The sequence below is a fragment of the Macadamia integrifolia genome, chromosome 14 (genome assembly GCF_013358625.1).
Source record: "Macadamia integrifolia cultivar HAES 741 chromosome 14, SCU_Mint_v3, whole genome shotgun sequence".
NCBI lineage: Eukaryota > Viridiplantae > Streptophyta > Magnoliopsida > Proteales > Proteaceae > Macadamia > Macadamia integrifolia.
This window is the reverse complement of record NC_056570.1, coordinates 31,644,052-31,652,049: the sequence shown is the minus strand read 5'-3', so window position 1 is coordinate 31,652,049 and position 7,998 is coordinate 31,644,052.

Here is a 7,998-nt window from a genome sequence, read left to right as displayed (position 1 = left end):
TTATCGATTGTTGCATATCTAATTTGGGTGTCTAGATGGATTTGTGCTGAACCTAATATTCATATGTCGTTTGTTCCCTTCCCCATGTCCCCACTTGAAACTTGAGTAAGAATTTATGCATTTTTCTGTCTAGATTAATATTGCTTTTGGCTACTTTGTTTATTAGTCTCGTTTTATCTTGCATGCTTAATCGTGTTTGCTGGGATTCTTTGCTCTTATTTACCTAAGCCCCTTGAGTTAACCTACCTAGTTAGTAAATCTTGTAGGAGACCTAGTCATCTAGGAACCCCCCCTACATCATCTTGGTATCAGAGCATGGTTTTGTCTAGGTTGAGGGTAATTAAGTACTGTTGTCCCTTGTTTACATGTCTTATCTTTTGAGGTCTAGTCTCCGTCACAGTTTATCCGTGGTCGAGTCTGAGCTAAGAGAGCGATATCATAGATTAGAGGACACCCTTTTCTTTCTTAAGTTGGCGGGACCAAATAGCATTGGACATTATTCCCTCCAAAAGCATATACTCGAGAGGGAGATTTCTGACCTCAAGATTGAAAGGGCTAACTGCTTATCTCAATTGGAGATCCTGAGTAGATCTTGAGTCTTTGGTGGCAACCGTACCTTTGGCTTTCCATCTCCTTATGTCCACTCGTAGTGGTAGAGCATACCAAGATATGTCTGCCCCTCCTAGCACCACCACCCAACCGGAGCAGCTGGCTGAATTCATGAAAGCCGTTCAACCCATACAGGAAACACAAGCTATCCATCTCCAAACCCTTACCGATAAGTTGGCTGCCCTCGAGACAAGTGCCCAAAACCCTGATGGACGGCAAGGCCGTAACATAACTGGCACTGAACCTAGGGGCAGAGGCCCTAACCCTGAGGAAGTAAACGAAAATAACCAGACTGACGGTTATGACCAGATAGGGGATAACTTCCAAGGACTAAGGCATGGTAGGGATCAAGTTAGGGGTCGAGGCCCACCGCCAAGACGCCAAACCCAATATGGAGATGATGAGGGCTATGAGCACCATGATAGGGGCTTTGATGACAGACGGATGATTAAGGTAGACGCCCCTACCTACGATGGTCAGATTGATGCTAGGATCCTTTTGGATTGGATCAAGCAGATGGATAAGTACTTCGATTTCTATGATATGCCAAAAGAAGTCCGCTACCGGTTTGCTAAGTTCAAGCTTATTGGAGTTGCCCAGGACTTCTGGACAGACCTAGAGTACCAGGAGGACCACCTAGGACTTGATCCAATCACCACCTGGGTAGAGATGCAAGAGCGGCTCAAGAGGGAATTTTTGCCTATCACTTATAGGCTCCAGTTGTTGAATGAAATGAATACCCTGAAGCAAGGGAAGTTGACTGTGACTGAGTACATGAGCAAGTTCAATGAATTAAAAATTAGAAGCCGTATTCGGGAGGATGTTGAGCAGACACTATCCAGATTACTTACCGGGCTCACCTCTGAAATTCAGTCTCGTATGGCACCCCACCTGGTGCGAGACGTTCCACAGGCCTTCAGGATAGCCCTTGAGGTGGAATCCTCCATGAGAACTTATTCTCAGAGGAAGAACTTCCAAGCTGGGGAGTCCCAATTTAGAAAACCACCCCAAGGCTCAACTGGATTCCCAAAACCTCCTCCTGCACCACAGCGTCAATTTGACAACAAGGGTAAAGGAATTTTGGGAGAAGTGCCCAAGAGTAGTGGACAACAACAGTGCTTCAAGTGTCGTGGGTTTGGTCACTTCTCCAGAGAGTGTCCCAATAGGAATCTTTACGTAGGAGAGCAGACCCCTGAGGAAAGTGACAAGAGGGTTTTCAGGACCATGAGTATGAGGACCATAGGCCAGATGAGACCATATCTGATGAGGACACCGAGGAGGTCGGTGACCTCAAGCTCGGCATTGTGCGTTGCATGGTCTCACAACCTAAGAATAGCGACGATTGGCGACAAACTAATATTTTCATCACCTACACATGTCATCAGGGCAACAACTGACGCGTCGGGAGTTGCATGAATGTGGTCGCCAAGAGCACTGTTGCTCGAATGGACCTCAAACCTGAACCCCACCCCAAGCCTTACAAGGTTGCCTGGGTTGATCAGTCCACCATTCCTGTAAATCTGAGGTGTCTAGTTCCTCTACACTTTGCAGGATATGAGGATCGAGTGTGGTGTGATGTCCTAGAGATGGATGTTGCCCACATCATTCTAGGTAGGCCCTGGTTATATGACCGGGATGTCACCAATTACGGGATGTCTAACACCTATGTCTTTGAGTTCAAAGGGAAGAAGATCAGACTGACACCCAGCCCCCCTAGGGAAGTTAGGGTTCCAGAACACAAGAGAAGTACATCCAAACACGCCCCCACCAAAACAGTCAACATTTTAAATCAACAACAATTTGAAGGAGAGTGTCACGAGTCAGGGGTGATTTATGCTCTAGTTGCCGTACAGAGTAATACCGATAGGTCACGCTTATTCACTGAGGCTCCTAGAGAAGTGCAACCCTTGTTGGGGAAATTCGAGAGGCTATTCTCTGAGGAACTACCTGATGAGTTACCGCCTATGCGTGACATCCAGCACGCTATTGACTTGGTTCCAGGATCCTCTCTCTCGAACTTACCCCATTACCGAATGAATCCCAAAGAACACGCCGAACTCAAATGGCAAGTGGATGAACTGTTGCAAAAGGGATTCATTAAAGAAAGCCTTAGCCCGTGTGCTGTACCTGCCTTACTCACGCCAAAGAAAGATGGCACCTGGCGTATGTGTGTTGATAGTAGGGCCATCAATAAGATCACCATCAAGTATAGGTTCCCTATCCCTAGGCTTGATGACATGTTGGATATGATGGCCAAATCTTCGATCTTTTCGAAGATTGATCTCAAGAGCGGGTACCACCAGATTAGGGTCAGGCCGAGAGATGAGTGAAAGATAGCCTTCAAGACGAAGGATGGCCTCTTTGAGTGGTTAGCCATGCCTTTTGGCTTGTCAAATGCACCTAACACTTTCATGAGGGTAATGAATCAAGTGCTTCAACCATTCATTGGCAAGTTCCTTGTGGTTTACTTTGATGACATCCTCATCTATAGTAAGACCCCGTCTTCCCACTTGGATCACTTACAGAAGGTCTTTCATGCGCTCTCACAAGAGAAACTCTTTGTCAACCTCAAGAAGTACACCTTCATGAGTGATCAAGTCATCTTCCTGGGATTTGTTGTGTCAGCTCAGGGAGTATCTGCTGACCCTAAGAAGGTGAGGGCGATTGTAGAGTGGCCTGAGCCAACTAACATTCATGAGGTACGAAGCTTCCATGGTTTAGCCACTTTCTACAGAAGGTTCATCTACCGGTTTAGTTCCATTATGTCTCCTATCACCGATTGCATGAAAAAGGAGTTTCAATGGACTAAGAGTGCTACGAAGGCCTTTAATGAGATTAAAAAGCTTATGACTGAAGCTCCAGTCCTACGCCTCCCAGATTTCTCTGAGGTCTTCGAAGTTAACTGTGATGCATCTGGTATTGGGATAGGTGGTGTCCTAGGACAAGAGGGCCACCCTGTTGCCTATTTTAGTGAGAAGCTTAAAGAAGCTAGGCAACGATATTCTACATACGACAAGGAATTCTATGCGGTTGTCCAATCATTGCGCTATTGGCGACATTACCTTTTACCGCAAGAATTCGTACTATTCTCTGACCACCAAGCTCTGAGGTACCTTAGTGCCCAAAAGAAACTCAATCAGAGGCATGCCAAGTGGGTTGAGTTCCTCAAAGAGTACACTTTTATACTCAAGCACAGGCCTGGTGTCGAGAATACTGCTATAGATGCACTGATCCGGGTGAACATGTTCCTCAGTCGTACCAATGCTAGGAGTCAGGCTAGTATGCTACTCCAAGCAATGAGTGTAGAGGTTGTAGGGTTTGAGCGAGTCAAGGACCAATACCCCACCTGTCCTGATTTTAATGAGCCGTTCACTTCCTTGAGTGAAGGCAAACCAGTCAACCGCTCGGACTACCTACTTAGGGAGGGCTTTCTTTTTAAAGGAAGCAAGTTGTGCATTCCCAGGACTTCACTCTGAGATTTTCTGATTTGGGAATTGCATGCTGGGGGAGTTGCTGGCCACTTCGGTCGCGATAAGACCATCACCCTCGTTGAGGACCGATTCTTTTGGCCAGGACTGAAGAGGGATGTTGCTAGAGTTGTGGGTCAGTGCAGGACATGCCAGACCGCCAAACGACAAAAGCAAAACACGGGTTTGTACACTCCCCTACCTGTTCCCCACTCCCCTTGGCAGGACCTTAGCATGGACTTTGTGCTTGGTCTACCAAGAACTTCGAGAGGCCACGATTCTGTTTATGTGGTTGTTGACCGCTTCTCGAAGATGACCCATTTTATCCCATGCTCTAAGACCTCCGATGCATCCATAGTAGCTAAACTTTTCTTTAGTGAAGTTGTCAAGTACCATGGGTTACCCCTCACCATAGTGTCCGATAGGGATGTTAAGTTCACTAGTCATTTTTGGAGGACCCTATGGCGGATGATGGGAACGAAACTCCGTTTCTCCTCAGCTTTCCACCCTCAGACCGATGGTCAAACCAAGGTTGTCATTAGGAGCTTAGGGAATTTATTGCGTTGCCTCATAGGAGAACACCTTACCAGTTGGGATCGAGTCCTTAGCCAGGCCGAGTTTGCATATAACAGTTCTAAGAACCGTACCACTAGTCTGTCCCCTTTTGAGATCTGTCCAGGATACCAGCCTCGGGCACCAATAGACCTTATCCCAGTCGTGTCTAGTTCTAGGACCTCCCAGTCAGTCGAATCTTTTGCTCAACATATACATGATTTGCATGCAGGTATAAGGAGACAGATAGCACTGAGCAATGAGCAATACAAATCGAAGGCAGATGTGCACAGAAGGCTACAAGAGTTTCAAGAGGGTGATATGGTGATGGTAAGAATCAAGCCACAACGTTTTGTTAGGAAAAAAGCGAGCAAGCTACATGCTCGTAGCACAGGTCCGTTCAAGATACTCAAGAGGATAGGTGCCAATGCGTATGTTCTTGATCTTCCAATCAGCATGGAGATCAGCAATATTTTCAATGTTGAAGACCTAGTCCCATACCATGGTACCTCTACCTTCACCTCTTTTTATCCTGATGACCTTAACGACTTCCCTTTCAACATTGATGAGACTTCTGAGCCAAGCCAACCACTTCCCCCCACCTCGTTACCACCTGTGCCTAAGGTCACGAGGAGAACTGAAGAAATTGAGGAAATCCTTGATGAGAGGATTGTGTCCACACACACTAGAGGTTCTAGAGAGTTCTTGGTCAAGTGGCATGGACGTCCGGAAATTGACAACACCTGGATCACAATGTAAGAAGTCCAACAACTCAACCCAGACCTATTTGAGTATTATATGAGCATTAATTCACCAGAGGTAAATTCTTCCAAGCCAGGGAGAGTTGATGGGGACATCAAAGTGTACAGGCGCAAGAAGAAGAAGAAGCAGTCATCTTTGTGGCTGGAATAATAGAAAGAAGAAGATCTTGTGGGCCCCAAGCTCGATCCAAATTTTAGAAGATCTTAGAAGATTTCAGAAGATCTTGTGGGTCCCAAGATCGATCTAGATTTTTAGAAGATCTTGGAAGATTTTGTGGACCCCACCAAATCTTATTTGATTTTAGTACTTTGCTTTAAATCTAGTGATATTTGATTGTCTTACACAATTAGGAAACTAGGATTTCTTTATATTGATCTATTAGGTAGTTTTTATTTCATGCAATTGAGTTTCTAAGTATCTTTTTATTTTTGGAAGTTTACTCTCTTTAAGTATAAGGCCATTGGCCATTGTTCATGCTCAATTAATGAAGAATATTGAAAACAAGAATAAACCCCCAAACCCCTCACGGTTCTCTCTCTCCCTCGTTCTCTCATCTTTCTCTCTCGCCTCTTTCCTCCCTTACTCTCTCGGCTCTCTCTTCTCTCAATCTTCTTGTCTCACCTCCCTCTCTTTCTTTTCAATCTTATCTTCTTTTTTTTTCTGCTGTTGTGTTGTTATTACTGCACCTGCTACCTTACCTCACTGTTGCTGCAACACATTACTGGCGTTACAAAATCGTTGTTGCTGCACCTGCTGCCTTACCTCACTACTGCTGCAACATATTCCTGCTGTTATAAACTTGCAGCTACAACATATTTCTGCCGGTACAAAACTGCACTGCTGCACACTGCTGCCTTTACACCATTGCTGCTACTCTCTCTACAATTGGTTGGATGTATCTTCTTCAACAAAAGGTGGACTACAACCTCTTTATTTTGGAGAACCTGGATTTCTTCTTCTCTCCTTAGATCTGAATAACAGTATGGTAAAGTACTAAACTAAATCCTCCCCACCTCCCTAAATCCCTATTACATATATTGCAACCCATTGGCGTTGAAGTCTGCCCTTGCCCTTTGTTTATGTCTATTTTATCGATTGTTGCATATCTAATTTGGGTGTCTAGATGGATTTGTGTTGAACCTAATATTCATATGTCGTTTGTTCCCTTCCCCATGTCCCCACTTGAAACCTGAGTAAGAATTTATGTGTTTTTCCGTCTAGATTAATATTGCTTTTGGCTACTTTGCTTATTAGTCTCGCTTTATCTTGCATGATTAATCGTGTTTGCTGAGATTCTTTGGTCTTATTTACCTAAGCCCCTTGAGTTAACCTACCTAGTTAGTTAATCTTGTAGGAGACCTAGTCATCTAGGAACCCCCCCTACATCACCCACTCTCTGCAAAAAGATCTAATGTGCCTGGAGGAAGAGTTGGGGTTGTCCATAAAGAACTCTGCCCTTATACCTCAAAAAACAATAATAACATTTAAAATCTTATCTCAATTTACTGGGGTTAATTATATGAAGATTTTAAATAAAGACAAGGGGGAGGATATATGAAAAAAGATTGATAAGTTACGACTAATTATACAAAATGCTGGCTGTCAATCTGATGCACCAGTGGTCTAGTACTACAAATCAACCACAGATTTATAACAACAGACCATAACAAAGGCCTGTACACTTGTACCACTTATCTTTAAAAAAAGCCAGTGATCTAATTTGATGGAAACCCATCAAACTTGTATAATTTCTAATCTAATCTAAGTACTTTTTTCCGCTAAAAGATAATAATAATCTAATTAGTCTACGTACATAGTATTGTAACAAGCTGAAATTAATGGAAAATGAAATGGGATTAGTTTTTTATTTTAATTAGCTGACCTTCTGCATGAGAACGGAGTACTCCACTTGTTCTTCCCAATTCCAAGCCTTTTCGTTTGTCTCCTTTATCTATCAGAGAACGAGATGGTGTCGTCAATTGTACATAAATCTGTAAAACAATAAGATTTAAAGAGATTGTTTTCTGATCTCTTCTACACTAATATTTATCTGGGTTCTGTTCCTTAATTTAGATATAAAATTTGAGAGAAAAATAAGGAAAACTAACAGTTTCCCTACCTTTCTATTTTCTATTTTCAAGAGAGTCAGATGGGCTTACAAGATAATCAGGAATCTTTCAACATATACAGAGTATAATGTGGCAAATCAACCCGTTAGAAGTGGTAAATCCAAGTCAGAACTCCATCTTGGGGTGGTAAAGGGAGCCATTCACCCACATATGTCGAAGGGATAATCATTTACTCAACTTATTCAGCCTTGGTTTGGACTTTGGAGGACAGCTTATCACATTTCAACAATTAACTAACTAAAGGACTGATGTTTCCTGAGGTCATGGTCACTTTCACGGTGGTTCATCGACCACGTGCAAAGGAAGGGCGGGGGGGGGGGTTTGGGCCGAGAGAGAGGTAGAAGTGATGGGTCATATCTGGATGTCCTATCATTCAGCCACAAATGAAAGAAAACTTTGTCCTCAATTAAATGAAACATTAGGATTTTTATGGCGAAATAATTTCTAAACTATTATCTATATATGGAAGCTACAGATGG